An 18,310-nucleotide genomic window follows, 5' to 3' on the forward strand; every position below is an offset into this window, starting at 1 on the left:
CCTGCTTTCAGGCTCTGGCTATGTGTCCACATGGTTGCTGGCTGCAGGTGTTTTGTGTGAGCTGGTTTGGAAACAGATCTTGGGCTGTTAGGGCAGTGACTTGCTCCAAGAAACTTATCCTAAGTTCAGATGGGAAAGGTGTAAAGAGGCACAGCTGTGTGTTACCACTCTCTTCTAGGTAAACAGCTTTTTCCAACCCCACAGCATGCTAACATGAGCCAGGCAACTTCTCCAGAATGCCTGGCACTGGATGTTCAGCTGACTTGACACACTTTGAAGTAAGTCAAATTTGGTATAACCAGTCCAAAATTTCTAGCCCCAGAACAGAAGTAATGCCTCATATTTTCAGGTGACCACTGATGATGAGAAAGGAGAGGTACAAAAGCAGTCAGCCACTTTCTTGCAGTGTCTGAGGGAGTTGGATTTTTGGAAAAAAGAAGGCAAGAGTCTGAGCACCGCCACCTTCAGCACAGATGCCGGAATCCACAGAAAACTTTCCACTCCACAAGTCAGTGAAAACAACAACAGAAATATCCTTTAATTCCTCAAAAAGTATCATATCCCTTGCATATCCTCCTAATGAGGCTGTGTTTGCTCAGAGTTCCATGTTTTTGATAGTACTGTCATGAATGGTCAGGTTTTGCAAGTTGGGTGGGTTCTGGAATCTCCGTGCAGCAACTCACTGAGCCAAGTGAAGCTGCTGAGATAAGGAGCTGTGATGTCTCCAGCCCAGTGCAGGCAACTAGAGCTGGATGTCTGAAATTATCCTCTGTGAAGAGGAGAGTCTGGACAGGTCACACCTCTTGCTGGAATGGAAAGCAGTGTGGAGAGAGGCCCAACGCACAAGTCTTCTTTTGGAGCTCTCATCCCTGTGGGAATCCACAGGCTGCCTCTGTGGGGAGGCATCAGCCCCTTTTCATCAGTCAAGCTGCTGTCAGGTTGGTATTTCAGAGATGGAGAGCTTTCTTTTGGTTTTCATGAGACATCACCAAAGAATCAGGGTGACAGAATTCTTTTTTTGGAAGTAACTATGTGAAACATTTTTTTAATTTGACTTATTTGAAAACTAAAACTGTTCATGAGTTTTAAAATTCATGTCCCCTCCAGGTTGCTTTACTTTGTTTTGTTTCTTATTCCCTCTTCCTTATTCCTCAGAGGAAACCATCCAAACCTACACAGTGTGTTATTTCTTCAAGAAATGCAATCGTTTTGCAGTCGAACCTAGGCTGGAAATGCTTCTGGTGATTCATTTGTCTGAGAAATTTTAAAAGGCTTGGATGGAACAGAAACCAGACTGATTCAGAGAGAGTTTTCTTGTGTGTGAAGACTCACTTTAGCGGGGGAGTTATTTTTTATTGGAAAAAGAAGTTTTTACAGGCTTTGTTTGGGAGACTTGGGCTCCAGCCATTCTTCCATTGCAGCTTTTTGTATGGTACCAAGATCCAGCCATCTCAGTTCCTGCTTCCCATGTCTGCTGCATTGCAGAGTTCCATGATTCCAATGCCAGTTCCATGATTCCTTTGTTCTTTAGGGTCGCTGCTTCTGCAGGTTGGTGTTATGAATCATGCTCTATTTGTCCATTTAATCAGACAATAAGATTAAATTTAGTAGTGCATTTTTAATAGTAACAATTATTTAAATGAATACAATTAAAATATTAGATACATATATTTGAGAATATACAAGATTAGGCAGTAAGTAATTCAGTATAATTGAGGTTTGTATAAAGCATAAGCAAAACCAGCTGGGGAGGGCTCCCCCCAGACCAGGGGTACAGGGAGGGGCTCACCATTCCTCATGTACCAAACAATCAGGGCCAAAAATCCTACTTATATACTATATGCTAATACATATTAATACAGAATTTTCTATTCCTACAATCTATGTCACTATGTTGTATGGCACATGCTCTACTAATGGCTTAGGGGGTCTCTCATCCTTTTGAGGGTCTTATTTCCGATGAAGGCTCGTTGTCTTCCTCAGTGACCGAGGTGTGACCTGCAGGTAGTGCATGCTCACTATGTGACTGAGCAGATGTTTTCCATAACAAGACTTTAATTGAGTCCCATGCTTGGAATCGTCCCATTTTGGCCCATTTCAAGCTTGAAACTTTCTATTTCTAGATGCTGCTTGTCAAACCTACATCCTTCTACGACTCCCTTCGAACATCTGGAGGATTCCATCTGCTTTGTCTCACTCATCTCCTTTTTGCTTTTTTTTCTATTGATTTGAGTACAGTTTTGCTAATATGGTTACAATTTAGTTAGCACGAATCATATTTATCACAGTGGGATGAACATGACACCATTTTTGCCTTGACTATACTTTGTCTCACAAGTCTTTCCCAAACACCAGTATCATATGGGTGCACATCTGTGTCTTGAGGGCAGCAGGGATCTCCTGCTATCACATGGTGAGGGGTCCAGGCCCTCCACTCTCTTTAGGGTCTGCTCAAGCTCTTCCTCACCAAGAACTTCTTCCTGAAGATTCCCAGCTTCCAGTGAGATTCAGAGCCAGGCATCGGGGAGGCAGATTCATGGCTAGTAACCACCACAAGTCCCCTGCAGAATACCTTTTAGGCCTTCAGTTTCCTCATCTATAAGCCAAGCATTTTTAAATGGTGTGCTCTTTGAGACATGGCTTTCTGTTCCCTCAGACAATAGGGACTTGTGGAAAACTCCATGTAGTAGCTAAAATCAGATGAGCTAGTATGTCGCATCTCGAGAGTAATCCCGTTTTTGGGGGCTGTTCTTATCATCTCCATTGATATCCCAGGGTTAGCTTGATTGGAGGCAAAGAGTATCATGGAAAGAGGACTAGGTAGAGAGGCTTAGGCAGTGGGGAGGTTTTCAGGGGTCAGGAGTGGTGGCAAGTGCCAGCGTGTCTGGAAATAGAGCAAGAAGTGGGCTGGATAGAGGAGACCACCACTCCTTTAATGACTGCTGTGAGAGCTGCCACCTCTGCTGCCTAGTGCTGGCCAGATCTATGGTGTGACTGCTCATCTCCAGTCCCGGCCTTCTCTGTGCCCCACATGCTGCTTTTCCTATAAATAGTCTGGTGGGAAGCAGAGCATGGAGCCACCACAGATGGCCCCCAGTTACATGTGCAGTCGAGTGTGAGATCCCAGATAGAAGCTGTCAATATTTTGCCTCGAGCCACCCATGAAACCTCATTAAAAATGGTGTCCTCTTTCTTAACCCCTATCACTCCCTGGCTTCCCACTCCAACTTGTCTGCATTCAGGCACCCTTATTAAACATGCACTTCTAAGCAAGGAGCGCTGACTTTCCCTTAATTGAGGCATAATAATTAGAGCATTAACACATTAGGAGGGTGAGACAGCATGTTTAGCTTTTGTGATTAATTATCTGAGGATTGTAATAAGTTGTTAAGACATTAATTACTCTGGCATGTTTATTGCTCTGTATTGCAGAACAGATACTTGGTAGCAGCAAGTGCTGGTTGGTCTGGAGATAGAGTAAGAAGTGGTCTGACAGGAGCAGACCACCTACTCACCCACAAAACAGTGAGCTGCTGCTGGTGGCAGCAAGGTGGGGAAATCCCCCTGGGTGTGCCTTGGTGACCAAAGAGGTTTATTTGTCACAGATGGATATCAAAATGGTACCTGAGTCCCTTAGGACAGTCCAGGACCTGGAAAGTCCCTTCTGATCTTCATATGGATTTCTCTCCTCTCTCAAATGAAGTGTTTCCTTCCTGATGCTTTGAGCTCCCCTTGATTTGGGTCATTGTGTTGCCAAGTTTGATTAGCATGGCTCAGTCTCTGGACCTTACCAGGAAGGTTGTCTGTATTAAAGACAGGCTGAAGTTTGGAGCATCAGCAGAGGCCAAGGAATGAACCAGGACTCCACTGGCTTCCCTCACCCTTCCATTGCATGACTTTTCCTTTGGAGTTTGGGGAAGTAGGTTAGGGGAAGAGTTGGAAAGGTTTGGACTGCTGTAGCCTCCTCTTTGCACAGCAAGCTCCTCTGTGTCCCCTAGACAGCTCCATGTGGGTCGGTCAGGTTGGGACTGATGGCACAGCTCAGGCTTGGAGGATGAGTGGCTCTTGTGTGTTCCTGAAACTCTGAGAAAGAGAAAACGCAACGTCATAAAAAAAAGACGTCATCAAATCAGCAGGATGAGATGGTGGATCTGTTCCCAGTCTTCTGCTCTTCTCATGAAATACTTATGCTGATGGACTCTCTCTGCCCAACCTCTCCTTGCAGTTATCTGGCTGGGAGGAACAGGGGAAACATGATGGCAGCCCCAACAATTGTCCCAGATAAAGAAATTTGGGAGTGTTATGAAAAACAAGAGGATGGGGAAGCCATAGGAGCTGTGTGTTGATATCAATTTCCTTTGGGATCCCTGGAACCCAATGTTTCCTGTCTCTGGGCTGTTCTGTGTCCTTATGCTATTGCAACATGTGCCTGTGTCTGATGGATTCAGGGGGCAGGAAGGAGGGATCATCTGTTGCCTCTTTTTAGAGTTAAAACACAAGATGATCCTGACAAGTCTTTATCCTTCAAGGACTGACCCAGTGGTCACTTTCCCTGTGGCTTCCACCAGCTCAAGCCAGTGTCACTGCCACTCGGTGAACAGCTGAGGAGGGAAATTCCCTTCCCTGTGTATAATCTGGGATTTGTCCTGTGTCAGCTGAATGTGATTTGCTGCCTTCAGCCCCTCAGAGCCTGGTCTGCCTCTCACTAGCCCAGCCTGGGATTGGAATTCACTCTCAGGGACCGGCTCTCTGCATTCAGAGTGTGGGACATGTCAGCCTGGCATTCCTCGCTCCATGCCTGGGGACAAGGCAGGTCATGATTTATGCATTTTATCATTACAAGGAGAATTTCCTCTAGATATGTGCAATAAGACAGTGGTGCTGACCTGTGATCCTGGCATTGAGCAGCATTAATGACTCCCCTTTGCAGGTAATAAGCAGCAAATGTACACATTTTGGGGAGATCTGAATATTTTTTTCTCTTTTTAAGACTGCTGTCTTCCTAGGCCAGACTTAATTAGCAGACCTCATTATTTCCTGAAATGTAACTTGACTTCTATTGAATGAGAATTGTTCAGTGGATGGGAAGCAGCAGAGCAGTGCTGCAATATTCATATTGTTTTAATTGCAACATTAACATTTCATGCCGCTCTTGGCACACTTTCAGGTACGGCCCTTTAGCTCAATGCAACACAGTGAAAGGTTGGATCAGAACAATTAGGATAGAGTGACTGGATTTCTGGATTTTCTTTTTTTTTTCTTCTATTCTAATTAACATAAGCTTTAATTCAGTCCCCATTCCCCCTTTTGTTGGGCAGAACAGGGAGTCACCACCCCTGGAGTATAAATTCCCTTTTTTTTTTTTTTTTTTTTTTTTTTTTTTTTTTTTTTTTTTTTGGGTAAAGGATGTGCTGTAGCACATGTTTAAATTGTCTTTTTGTAGAGCTGAAGCCCCACAGGTACAAGTGATACGTGATCCACCAGGTTGAAGGCACCTCCTGGGACCTGACCTTTACCAGGTGAATCAGAGAAGTCCCAAAATGTGTCTGGCCAGCTGGGATAGTGTCACAAATGAGCTGGAAAAAAGGTTATTTCTCACTTCTCAGTTTCTGCCAGGGCTCTGGAATGCCTGAGGGTGGAAATGACACTCCAAACATGTAAGACTGGGGTTCTCAGTTATTAAGGGTTATCAGTGCACATCCTAAATGAGCACAGGGATCACCTTGCTCTATCCCTAAATTGCATACAGAGTTTGGCTTTCTGACAGACGGGTCAGACAGCGCTGACATGCTGGGCTCAGCCCTAGCAAGGTTGTACCACACTGGGTGACCTGAGAACGTTAATTGATTCGAAGGGAGAACCAGGAGGCTGTTGTATCCCCTTCAGAAGGAAGAAGGGTTTCTGAGGCTCACTCTTTCCTCCTGGGGAAGGACACCCATGCTGCTGCCTGCCTGCCACCCCGCACTGGCACCGGTAGATCTGTGCTGGGGCTGGGGTGTGGGTGGGCAGCAAGGACCTGTGTGTTATAAAGTTACTCACCACAACCGGGTAGGTCAATCAATAAGGCAATTTATTAATTTGTTGATAAGGAATGGGCAAGCAGTGCTGGGGAGGCGGGGAGTCTGCGCTCCGCTAACACGTCCATCCTAGCCCTGGGCCCTGCCCCTTTTATCGGCACTGTCTGCTGGGGCCGTGTCCTGCTCGCTCTGCTGGGTACAAGCCCCAGCAAGCCCAAACACGTTGGCTACCATTCAGGTAGCAGTAGCTACAAGCCCCCACCAGGTCTGGACAAGGCTCGAACACGCTGTCAGGTTACACTCCTAGCAAGCAGGTGACAGCAGTGAAAAGTCTGTTCATGTCCACACAAGCCCACACTTCCTTGTACATAAAAAGTGGATACAACTCATACAACTCGTATTTTGTCACAGCAACAAAATAAAAAAATACATAAAAACGAAAAGGCCAACAAGTTACAGCAAAGTGATTTAAACAAATACAATGGAATCATTAGATTTTCCTGTGTCTCATTTCCATGCTTTACTTTGGATTCAGTATTCTTGTTTCTATTGATCCCATGGTGTATTTTCATAATGACATGAATCACTGTGTAACATCTCACATATGTGTGGAGTAATCGGCTTCCTCTCACTCACAAAGTGCCATCCATCAGTCAACAGCTAATGAGCAGCTTGATGTGTAAGTGATCCTGCTGAGAGCTCACCAGGCACTGCCCTGACTCTGGGCTGCCTTCCTGGCATTTCCTGGCAGCAGTCTGTGGATGAAACATCTTTCTGGAAGGTGAAATCTCTTTCCATGCAGTGGAGAGGCAATGGGAGCGTTGTGGGGGTGAGGGAGCTGCTTGGCCCATCAGTTCTCCCCCTTGGATCTCGCCATATCACTTCCATTTTAGGCAGCAGCTGAACTCATCCATGAGTCTGGGAGAGTAATTAAAGCTGGAAATGCAGAAGGACTTCAGCTTGGTCTCTTGAAGAAGGACAAGGGAAGGACACACATTCAATTTCCATGGGCTTTGTGAAGGCTAACATGCCGTCCTAGCTGGCTGGCTCTCCTATCAGCCAAACAAGCCTGAAACCTTCTGCTGTTGGTACTATTTGCAGTGGGAACCATGAAATCTCATCTTCTGTGGATGTACCACTTGGATTTGGAGTCTCTGATGTCCAGTAAGTTATTTGTGCTGAATGGAGCATCTCCCTTTCCTGGGATATTTATAGCATCTTTCCTGCACAAATTGTCTGATGTCTAATAAGGGATGATACACTACAGTTTGGAAGATGCTAATAATGTCTCTCCTCTGTTTGGTAGTCTGTTCCCATGAAATTTATAGACTCTGACTGTCTCCAAGACCTCTGGTGCTCTGTCACATCAGCTTGCAATCTGTTTGCAGTGTCAGAAGTTGCTGGGGAGTGGGCAGAGGACAGACTGATGCAGCAGGATTGCATATGCTTTGCACTCCTTGGGAAATCAGGCTGAAAATGTGCAGATCTGGGGATGGGGGCAGCTGTGGCTAGGATCACGGAGTTGAGTGTTTGGGAAAGCAATCCGGTGGTGTGGGAGGAAGGTGATGAGCTCCGGGCACTCTGCCTGTGCCGCTCCTCAGGCACGTTCTGAGCGCCCAGCGTGGCCTCTTGTGGGAAACAGCCCCGCGGACGATAAACGAGCCAGCCCAGAGCTCCTGGCTGGCGTGAAGAATTGCCTGGCTAAAGGATAATGAATGCCACAGCAGGAGACAGAGCGTTTCTCTGAGGCCATTCATCCCCTTTATCACCATGCTAACAAGCCCCAGAGCGACTTTAGAGAGACTTCTCTGGAGCAGCACCATCCCTCAGCCGTGCTGCTGGCTGGGTGCTGGGGGTCAGGGACGCTGCATGTGCCAGGAACACTCAGCAGAAAAACCATGGACCACCTCTCAAATAGCAGCCCCGCGTTTGGGTCTCTGCTCTAGGGACTCGGCTTTGGCTTGGCTGGTGTTGAGACCATGCCCTCCTTCAGGCTGTGTGTGATGCTCCCTGAGAGAGCCAAACATCCATATTTTTTAAAGTATTTTTGGGCAGCACCTGCAGCACTCTTAGGAGGATTGCTCCACCGTAACTCCCAGCTTGCCTAAGATTTAAGATTTGTAATGTTTATACAAGACCCAAGAGGAGTTTGGGGCCACCAGCATGTAGGTAAGTGGGTTCTGCTTCACTTGCAGCACAGCTGAGCCTGTGCTTGAGCCTTGTGAGAGGAGGAAAGGGCAGGAATGATGTGCTCTTCATAAGAGCTAATAAAAGCTAATCCATCCCTTTGCTTCAAGACAGTGAGAAGCATTAGATGCTGGCTGAGTGCCTCCTCCACTGAAGGATCATGCTGGGTGCCTCTGCCTTCCCTCTGGCTGGGAGCAAAGCGTGTCCTCCTAGGGAGGGGAAGGCATCTCTGGCAGAGCTGTGCTGCCTGCAACTGCTCTCTGTAGCTGCCATGCCTTCTGGGAAGGAAAAACTGCCAGAGAACCCAGACAGGTGAGTCTGGGAATGAGGATGGACATCCCTTGGGCAATCTCTCATGGCAGGCCTCAGCTCCGAGCTAGTGCCTTGCCTCTGCTCCAGGACTTGGGCCGTAGCTTGTGGGAGCAGAGGAGATCATCACCTCTGCTTTGACTGGTATGTGTGAGACCCTCAGAAAGGCTGGAGTCAGCTGAGCCCAAATAGGTGCCCATATAGGTTGGCATACCTTCACCAAACAGCCTGTGTGCTCACCTGTGCACTGTGTGCAGGTACAAGCTGTACCACCCTGCCAAGAGTGATTTATGTCTAGGCCATAGTGCATAGTGGGTGATCAAGTAGAAATAATTGCCAGTAATTGGAAGTTTTTACTTTATCATCCAGTGTGTTTTCTTAATTTCTCCTTCTTCTCCTCCTCCAGGTTTAGCTGTTGGGGAATGCATTTTGTGTGGTCCACGGTAAACACCCCACAACCAGTGCTAGTGGGAGAAAGGAAAGCAAACATGGGAGTTCATGTTGTGTTTGGGTGTCCTCAGCAAATACTGATAGCGATTTTACAGGGGCAAAAAACGAGAAGAAAAGCTGCAAAGCTTTGCAGATAGAGGGGGCAGAGTGCCATGATAGATAATTGGGTGGTTCCTGTGAGGGGAGAAACAGCAGGAGAGTAGCAGGTGGTGGGGATGGCCTGGAATGTGTTTGCAGAGCTGTGGAGCAGAGGAGAAACTGTGTCATGGAGCCAGGTGTCTCCTTGAGTGTGAGCAGTGCAACAGCAAGAGGATTGTAAGCCTAATTTTTTCTCTCTTTTTTTTTTTTTATCAGGAGGTCTCCAAGTGTTTTAAAAGGAAGCTAACATCACAGATTGAAAAATTTCCCATCTTGAGGCTTCATTGACTAAGTTTGAAGGCAGCCAGAGGAACCTGTGAGTGTCGAGCCTTTGTCATGTGCTTTCCTCCCAAAAGGTCTGCACTCTAGACCTTGGCCTCTCTCCCAGACCCCTGTGCTGACCAGACTGATGATGGGGAGTTCACTGGAGGCCAGTCATGTCCCACGGGGCAGCAGCAGGACATGTTGCTTCCTGTGACCACTGCTATCAGCTGGGCTGCCTCTGGAAGGGAGGATGTTGGCAAGCCAAGTGGCCTTTCAAAGCAGGCTGGAATTTAAAGAGGTGCCAGTCCATGAGGCCCTTGTTCCTGCCCTGGCCTCTCAGTGTTTTGGGAGGAGTTCACTTTCAGTCTAGAAACATCTGGTGGGTTTTCTTCTGCTAGCACCATTAGATGTCGAATTGAAGGGAAACACAATACATCAACTTCCTCGTGGGCTGCCATTCAGCCAAGAGTAACAGAGATTAGCCTTCAATCATACAAGGGCTAGAGCTGAAGGAAACCTTCCCGAGGACATGCTGGAGAAACATTTTCATTAGCAGAGGAGAATGTGACGGAGATGAAGTGGCCCTTCACCTCAGCTACCAGACCTCTTGCCTGCCTGGCGTTAACAGGACAGGGAATGCAGCTGAGGAGCTGGGGCCAGCTGTAGTGCTCTAAGTGCTGTCTGCATCCAGATGTGAGAAACAGCTGTGACACAGCAAAGCAGCGCTTTTATAGTCTGGTGGGGGTGGTCTTGGTTTTCCTCCTGCCTATGAGTTCTCACTGCTAGAAATAAACTGTCTCTCAAAACTGAAAGAAGAAAATGTGTGCTAGGGCACATACCTGAGTGGGTATCCTGGCATAGGCCAGAAAAACAATGTTTTTGGGTGATAATGTCCATGGGGCCAGGAGGTATCACAGTGTCTGTCTCCTGCAATGCGTTTTGCAAATTTAACAGGACTGCCTTGGTGGTAGTAAGGGCTTTCTCTGCTCCATGGAAAGCTGTTCCACAGCTCTTTGCTCTTTCTTTGCATCCCCCCAAGGCAGTTGAGGTGCCCAGGACTCACTTCTGCTATTGATGTTGATGAAACACACCCTGGACCCCAGCTGGGTGCCTGGCACAAACCTGTCTGTCCCAGTTACAGGGAATTACCACCAGGATCCCTGCAGCTCTGTCTGCTGTCCCCCACCACCTCACCTCCCTGGGGCTGGCGTGCTCCTGTCAAAGGCAGGCTCCATCTCTTTCATTCACAGCTGAAGGATGGCTTGCCTGCTCCTATCTTGCAGGTTGGAAGAAAATCATTTTAATTTGTGTGGCACATTCCTTTGGGTGTAAGCTGGGGGAAGAAAAAAAAATCCAAAAGAAACTCTGGCCATTCTGGGTATTTTTAGTTGTTTGCAAAGGACCATTAATATCTCTTTTTCTCTCTTTTTAAAAAAAAATCCCTGCAGACCATTCTCTCTCAGGGGCTGCCTGTGGTGCTGCATTAACATCACATCTCTGTGGTGAAGGTAAGCTAGTTCTCAGTGCTCCCTGAGACATGGACTCGGAGGGAGCCCCATCTCTCCATTCTCCCTGAGTGCCCACCACATGCACAGCTCTCTGAGAAGGGGCTCCCTGGCTGGGAGGGTGAAGGCTTGGAGATATTTATGCCTTTTGGGATTGGTTTTATCAGGAATGGGATTTGAGCTCCCTGAGAGGGAAGTGACCCAGCCTGGCAGCTAGGGAATTGGTTTGGAACATCAGAACAAATGGCTGCTGGTTTTGGAGCATTGTCATGTTAAGTTACCTCTCGTGTGGCCCTCCTCTATTTCAGAACTGAGAGCAGTTAAAATCAGAGGAAAACATGGCTCCTGAGCATTTTTTCCCCCTATGTTGCCTTCACCTTTCTTGTATTCCCTTTTTTCCTACGATCTCAGCTGGCTGAGTTTCACAGCCAGCCTATTGAAAGGAAAGGCACGTGCTGGCTTATGGAGGGAGAGAGACCTGAGACAGGATAAATCTGTATGCAATGAGAATGGAGGGAAGCAAGTCAGCTGCTGTGACACTTTTATTATGGAGCCAGGCTGCTTGGAGATGAATCTTTCTTGAAATGTGTTGCTGGATGACATTTCTACCAGGTCTCAGCAGTAACCTTCACCAAGCCTTGCTGCCCAGCCCTGTGCTTGCCTTTTCCTGGGACAAAGAGAATGAATATCAGCTGGAAATCCCACAGGCAGCAGAGATCAATGGGGCTCGATGCACCTTCAGGGAGTCTGAAGGCACCTGGACTTTCTCACCAGAAGCTCTTCAGGCTTTGGTGACTTCAGCTTATGGCTGCATGTGTTGTTTTGCAATGAAGGTGTGGGCTCCTACACCTGTTTCTCATTTCAGAAACAAAGAGAATGCAGCAGAGACCAAAATGAAATTCTCCTCGGAATTGCCCAGAAGGATGGATAACTGCAATAAAATATTATTCCATGGCTCTGGAAAAGAGCTTGTTTAGTAACCTGGTAATGAGGTGCTGGCTCTGCTCTGTGCAGAGGCTGGAAGCCACAGGAGACTTGAGGTTACAAAGAGGGCTGGGCAGAGTTTGCTGCCCTCTCAGCTTCTTTCTTGTATAACTGTCAACTTAGATTTCACATCAAGGGGGTGATGTTATGGCTGGCGGTGACAACAGCAGAATGTCACTGGCAGAGGTGAAATCTTTCCCTCGGTGAGGGTAATTCTTCCTTCCCCTTCCCCTGGCTTGTGTTGGGACCTGCTGGCTCCTGGTGCTGAGCAGAGCAGGCAGACGTGCTGCTCAGGGGACAGCATATACTGTGCTGAGAGCACTTCCTGCTGTCTAGGTCAGTGGCTCTGTGTCACTGATGCCTCTTGGCTGCACGGTGACCTGGGACAGAGGGAAACCCCTTGTCACTGCCTGAAATAAACTGGGGCCATTGGAAGCTGCTATGTTTGCCATCGTGGCAGCATTGCACATAGTGGTCCTGTGCCATGCTGGAAGGTTTGTAGCAGCAGGATGTCTGCCAGGGATGTCCCTTCAGAGCCCTGGGGGCCCCTATGCTCTTTAGGGCCAGGCCTAAGCTAGGTCCAGGTCTGAGGGGCAGACTTAAATGCTAATGGTTCGTGTTCTCTGCAGGCTGTCTCTCACCTCCTCTGAGCAGGAGCTGATCTTGTAGAAAAGTGCCTATGCCCACCCACTCCAGGGGCCCTTCTACCAGCATCTGTCCCCAAGGGCCAGTTCAGCAAAGCCTTGGTGTTGTTTTGGGTCCAGTTTTCATTTTTTGGCTGGTTATGGGGAAAAGGATAAAGGTACCTGCTGCTGCCAGGCCACAGTAGAAAACAGAGGAAGGGGACTGGCCTCTTAGTGTGCTAAAGATCCAAAAGTTTAATCTGACTCTGCTTCTCTCTCAGTCCTGATCCTGTTGTATATTTTCTAGCTGATGGCTGAGCCTTTTTTTGTTTTGCTATTTTTTCTTTTTCCCTTTTTACCCTCACTTTATGAAAAATGGCTTTCTCATCTGCATCTGTCAGGAGTCTGCCTGAGCTGGGTGTACAGCTCAGTGAATATACAAATGTATAGTTGGGTTGTGGCCCCCCTGACAGGCTGGAGATGAATTCCAAACATGCAGGGAGAAGGGCTTCTGCTGCCTCTCATGGTTGTTTTTCTTATCCCAAGGAGCTGTGAGAATCGCCTTTGGGAGAAGTGCTTCCTTCTGTTCCTGCTCTCCCTTACCAAGGCTCAGTTCTCTCTCATCCATCATCAGATGAATCCTCCTTGCTCCTACGTCTCAGCTGCTGATGGGAATGTTGGGGTAAGGGAAAATTTATTAATCTTGATTTTTACTCCTATTCTTTTCCCTCTTCCTTTTGCATCCCACCTTTTAGGCCCATGACAATGCATTTGACAGGGTGGGGCTTGAGGACACTTGGTCATCCAAGTACTTTTGAAGAGAGTTTAGGATGAGGTAGAGGGAAGGGCTTTATTTTGTAGAATCATAGAATATCCTGAGTTGGAATCCACAAGGATCATCGAGTCTAACTCCTGTCCCTGCACAGGACACCCCAACAATCCCACCATGTGTCTGAGAGCATAGTCCAAATGCTCCTTGAGCTCTGGCAGGCTTGTGGCTACAACCACTGCCCTGGGGAGCCTGTTCCAGTGCCCAATCACCCTCTGGGTGAAGTACATTTTCCTAAATCCCACCCTGAACCTCCCCTGGCACAGCTTCATGCTGTTCCTTTGGGTCCTGTTGCTGGTCACCAGTTTGACCTAAGTCCCTTAAGAGGCTTAAAATGCAGCTTTGGAATTTTTCAGCAGTTGTGGATGACTCCACATAAGATGCCCTGAAAGCACCCGAATGCTCCTGCACATTTCAGCCTCGCTGTGTCCCCTTTCCCTGCTGCAGGCGACCAGAGCTGTGGGGCTCTCCAAGGAGGAGTTCACCCTCTATGCTGTGTAACTTCAGGGTCACTCAGGTGCCAAAGGGAGTTGACAGCCTGCCCTGACACCCATGGATTTGCTGAGCTGCTCCTGCCCCTTGGCTTTCTGCAGGCTGAAAGCAGGTGAGCTGCTTCCCTCACCCCTATGTACAGAGAAGCTCACAGCCAGGTGGGCTCAGAGGAGCAGGCAGGCAGAAAATGAAATGAGTTTGTCCATCCATGCTCTTGCCATAGTTACCTGGTCAAGGAGGGGAGGTTTCTGGGAGGGCAGACCCCCACTTTGGCAGGAAGAGAGAGCACGCAGGTTGAGCTGAGCTCATTTTTCGACAAGCAGATGGATGTTCAGTGGGGACCCATGAAAACCCTCTCACTCCAGGCTGCAAGCCCTCCAAACTAAAGTGTTGTGCTGACATGGAAAAAAGCATCGCTCCATTGATGCTCAGCCTGAATTGCTTCTTCCACTCGATTCAGGACACAGCGACAACCTACTCCTGCCACCAGCTCCCATGAGGAGCCAGCTGCACGCCTGCAGCCAGGCAAGGGGGGAGCCAGAGCTGCTGAGCCACGAGGAAGGCGACCGATGGCAGATTCCTCCAGTATTTCCACCCCGTGGGGCTCTTGGCGAGCGAGCGCTCGTCTGCTTTGAAAGCTCTTAGTGCTCCTGCAGGTGAGAGCCAATTTGTCTGCTTTCCTGCCCAGGTGCCATCTGTTTGTAGGATTGCCTGTGCGGTGGATGAGCACGGCGGGGATAGCGAAAGGAAAAGGGCTGCTGGGGCGGGAGAGATGAGCCTAAAACTTTCCTTGGGTATCTTCAGCACTTCTGGCTGCCGTTGTTCCTTCTCCTCTGCACGGCAGCAGCGGGGAAATCACAGCCTGTCATTTGCTGTTCCTGGAGCGTGATGGGGAGCTGAGGCACCGCTAATAGCAAACCATCATTTTAATGCTAATTTCCTACCATTAGCTCAGGCTGGGGGAGGCTCAGCCTGGGTGAAGGGAAGCCATTAACAGATGGAGAAAGGGGGGATGTGTGGGGATTTATTCTGCACCCCCAGAAGGGACTTCCAAAGGGCAGATGACTAACTACCACTGGGGAAAATTGGTAGGAGGCACTGGGGTCAGTCTGTGGTGGATGTGTGGGAGGGAGGAAGAGAAATGCTTTGTTCCAAATCGTCTTCCTATAGGGATTTCTTGAGTGCTTCAGACTTTGGCTTGAATTTGGTGTTTGCTGCTTGTTGCCAGCCCTCTGTGCCCTATGACCCAAGGGATGCTCAGAGCACTGGCAGGGCTGCAGCTGATGGCATCGTTGTCCTTTCAACAAAGGAGACAAGCAGGGTTGGGTTTAGCTGCTGTAGTCTTGGGAGGGGCTCCTCCCAAGTGCAGGAGGCTGGACATCCATGTTGGGTGATGGGCATCAAAGCAAGGAAATTTGAAGCTGTTCTTGAGATATCCAAGAGCTAAAAAGAGAGAAACCTGTCCTTTTGCTGTGGGAACAAGGCCAGCTATCCCAAGCTGGAGAGCTGGCAGGAGAAACCAAGGGCTTAGTTTGCAGTAATGAAGGAAACTCAGCTGCCCTTTCCAGAGGTGGTAGCCCCCACATCCAGCCTCTTGGTCAGTCTCCATTAGCAAAGTGGAAGAGACTGGGCTGGTGTAAGTGCCTGGAGCTCCGGGGGAGTTTGAAGAAAGATGACTGGCTGCAGAGCAGTAAGGCCTGTCTGGGATTGTTTGGGCAGCAGTCAGAGAGGTTCCCCTACCATTTCTAGACCAGCATGGAAACACTGGACTAAAGGAATGGAGGCTCAGATGCTATGCCTATCTGGAAAGAAACTGGTTGCCTACTAATGAGGGACAGCATTGTTTGAAGTCAAGGGCCCAGTGGTGTCCTGTCTGTGGTGTGACACCTCTCCTGAAGACATGCCAGCCTGTGCTGATCTAGCCCACTGGCTTCATAATGTCATATGGAAGCCAATGTGGATTTTTTAAAAACTCACTAAAGGACTGTTTTAAAACTCTTTTGTCATCTGGCAGAGAAGCAGTGGAAGGACAAAAGCAGCCACAATAAACCAGGAACTGGTTAAGTGGCAAAGGGATTGAAAGCCAAGAAGGGTCCATCCTGCCAGGAGGACAATAGCACAAGGCTACATTAGTAGAGTACCAGCTATCAGATCCATGTCAGTGTGGAGCATGACTCGCTGTTTTTAAAGAAGCTGTTTCCATCTGAGAAAATGGCTCCTACATTTTATAAAGGCTCTTCCCAGCTTTGGTTGAGGAGAGAAAAGAAAAAGTGAAGGGCTACTTTTTCCTAGTTGAGGAGAATCAAACTTTCCTTCAAGTAGCTGAGCAAGGAAATCAGTGCCTTATGTGTTCCCAAGAATAATACAATCCAGTAGTTTTGAGGGGAGAAAAGAAGTAAGAATAAAATAGCATTGCTTTTCCCAGTTCAGCACTGAATAATGAGCCTGCAAGCCGGAGAGAGAGCTCCTGAGAGAAGCGTCTGCATACAGGAGATGGACACAACAAGTGTCTCAGATGGGTCGGTATCTGAAGCAATCTCTCTCTAATTTTCTACATCAGTGAGAGCACAGCACGGCACCATCAATCTTAGTCAACCTCTCCCCGGAAAGCCACCTCCTACCTCGCTGTGCTGTGGTGTTCCCCTGTGCCCCAGCCCGTGCTGGGGACTGCAGGTGTCCCAGGCAGCAGCACTGCAGGCACTGTCCCTCCTGGGGGGTTCTCATTCCTTGTGTTTCAGCCTGCTTGTGCTTCTGCCTGTCTCCTTCCTCCACCCCTGGCACCTGCTCCTTGCAAGCACTTCATTTCCAGATGCATCTTCCCCTCCTGCAGTCAGAAAAGGCCAAATGCTCCCTTTATCCCCAGTGAGGAGAAGGTGGGGGGCTGCCTTACCTGGAATAAACTCACTGTGTGCTGTCTGGGGGAGGCCTGAGGGTGGGCTTGGTGCTTGTACTGCTCATCTGAGGATGGGGAGGCTGGGCTTTGCAGTTCCCATGGAGCGAACAGGGCATGTTCTGGGATTTGCTCTGGACCGGCTCCTTTGCCCCAGCTCTGGGCATGGAGCAGCTTTCATGCTGTGCTTGTGATACAATGCAGCAGCTCTTGCTCCCTCATCTCTCTTTTTGGGAAGCCCCTTGCCCCTTCCTGGCCTGGATGTGTTTCTGCCAGACCCAGGGGCACTGCTTTGGCAGGAGCACTGGTGGTGGGTCTTCTCCTGGCCAGGCACACTCCTAGGCTGGCCAGAGGGCTGGTGGGACACAGATCTGTGCCTGTGGCTGTTTCTTTTACTGCAGCAAGGACATAGCTGATGGGCTTGCTTCCTCTTGCTTCTTCATCTCTCTTATGTGCTAAATTAGGAGCTCTTCTTCAGTTGTGGTGGCTCTTGGACCTACCAAAACCTGGCTGACTTGTTCCTGGTATCACGACACAGAAGTTGTTTGCAGCCCCATATCTGACTTCAGGGGCTCAAGCACCAGTTAGAAAACCAAGGACTGAGCTGCTGCAGCCTTAGAAAGAAGCATTTTCAGAAGAAACTCTTGCAATTGCCACCTCCCTCTCAGCTTCTTCACTGGTTTCTGAGAGCAGCTGAGCATCCTTGACCTCTCTCTCAGGCATGGTTCCCTGCATGTATCAGCCCTGCTCTGGTGTTGTGGAGCTGTTGCTGGCATCTGTAATAGCTGCCTTGTTTACTTCCCAAGCGCCTGCCCTTTCTGTAATGAGCTGTAATTCACCCTGGTTTATACAGGGCTTGGAGATACCTGGAGCAAGGAGGGTGTGCCATTAAACCACCTTCTAGACTGCTATCTGGACCTGGGATTGCTGATCTCCTGGAGATGTTAAACAGGGAGGACAAGGGGACCAGATAGAAATGGGGAATAATTGCCTTGCAGAGTATAGGGGGCTGGCTGGGTTGGAAACTGCTGGGAGCTGACACGCAGGTGCAGATGGATGGTTACGGCAGGCAGGGCGGATGGATGAAAGATGCCTTTTTGAAACATCTGCCTCCCTTTCTTCCTTGGCTTTATAACCTGTTTTTATAAAGACTGCATGAGGAACACATTTTTTTTTATTAGCAGCTTGGGAGTGGAGAGTAATAAAGATTAATTTTTAAAAATAATTCTTTGCATTATCTTTTAATTTCCTGTGGCAGGGTTTGACTTTTAAATCTGCAAATGGACTTAACTGCTAATGTGCTCATCAGTTCAGAAATGGCAGCCAGAGGAGCTGTGGGACTCAGTGAAAGTGGAAGAGGCCCCAGAGTTGAGCCTGAAGTCCCAGGAAAGGCTGTTCCACAGTCTTCCCTGGCCAAAAGGATCCATTCAGGTCCACAACTATATCTCCATCCCAGCAAACGTGGAGAAATCTAGTCCATACTGCAGCTCACAGTGGTGCCCTTTCTGCTTCCTTCCCCTGATGGCAATGATGAGCTCCTGTGAGGAAGAAGGAGGGAAACCTGATGTCCCTGCTGTGCTGCTGTGGGTGAGAGGTCCTTGCTGGCCTCCCCCCAGGATGGT

At 48.6% G+C, this 18,310-nt stretch overlaps 1 pseudogene across 1 annotated transcript; it reads left to right on the plus strand.

Moving 5' to 3' along the window:
• The first annotated feature begins 625 nt into the window (after positions 1-625).
• Positions 626-17,913, plus strand: LOC148222884 (uncharacterized; annotated as a pseudogene). The gene is made up of 12 exons (XR_015805558.1): positions 626-651; positions 778-1,024; positions 2,445-2,500; positions 2,972-2,988; positions 3,433-3,665; positions 4,569-9,417; positions 10,814-10,873; positions 13,024-13,159; positions 13,754-13,910; positions 14,259-14,454; positions 16,224-16,317; positions 17,153-17,913. The product of XR_015805558.1 is annotated as an uncharacterized LOC148222884 (transcript).
• Positions 17,914-18,310: the final 397 nt, after the last annotated feature.

The sequence above is a fragment of the Sturnus vulgaris genome, chromosome 9, assembly GCF_052056855.1.
Source record: "Sturnus vulgaris isolate bStuVul1 chromosome 9, bStuVul1.hap1, whole genome shotgun sequence".
Classification (NCBI taxonomy): domain Eukaryota; kingdom Metazoa; phylum Chordata; class Aves; order Passeriformes; family Sturnidae; genus Sturnus; species Sturnus vulgaris.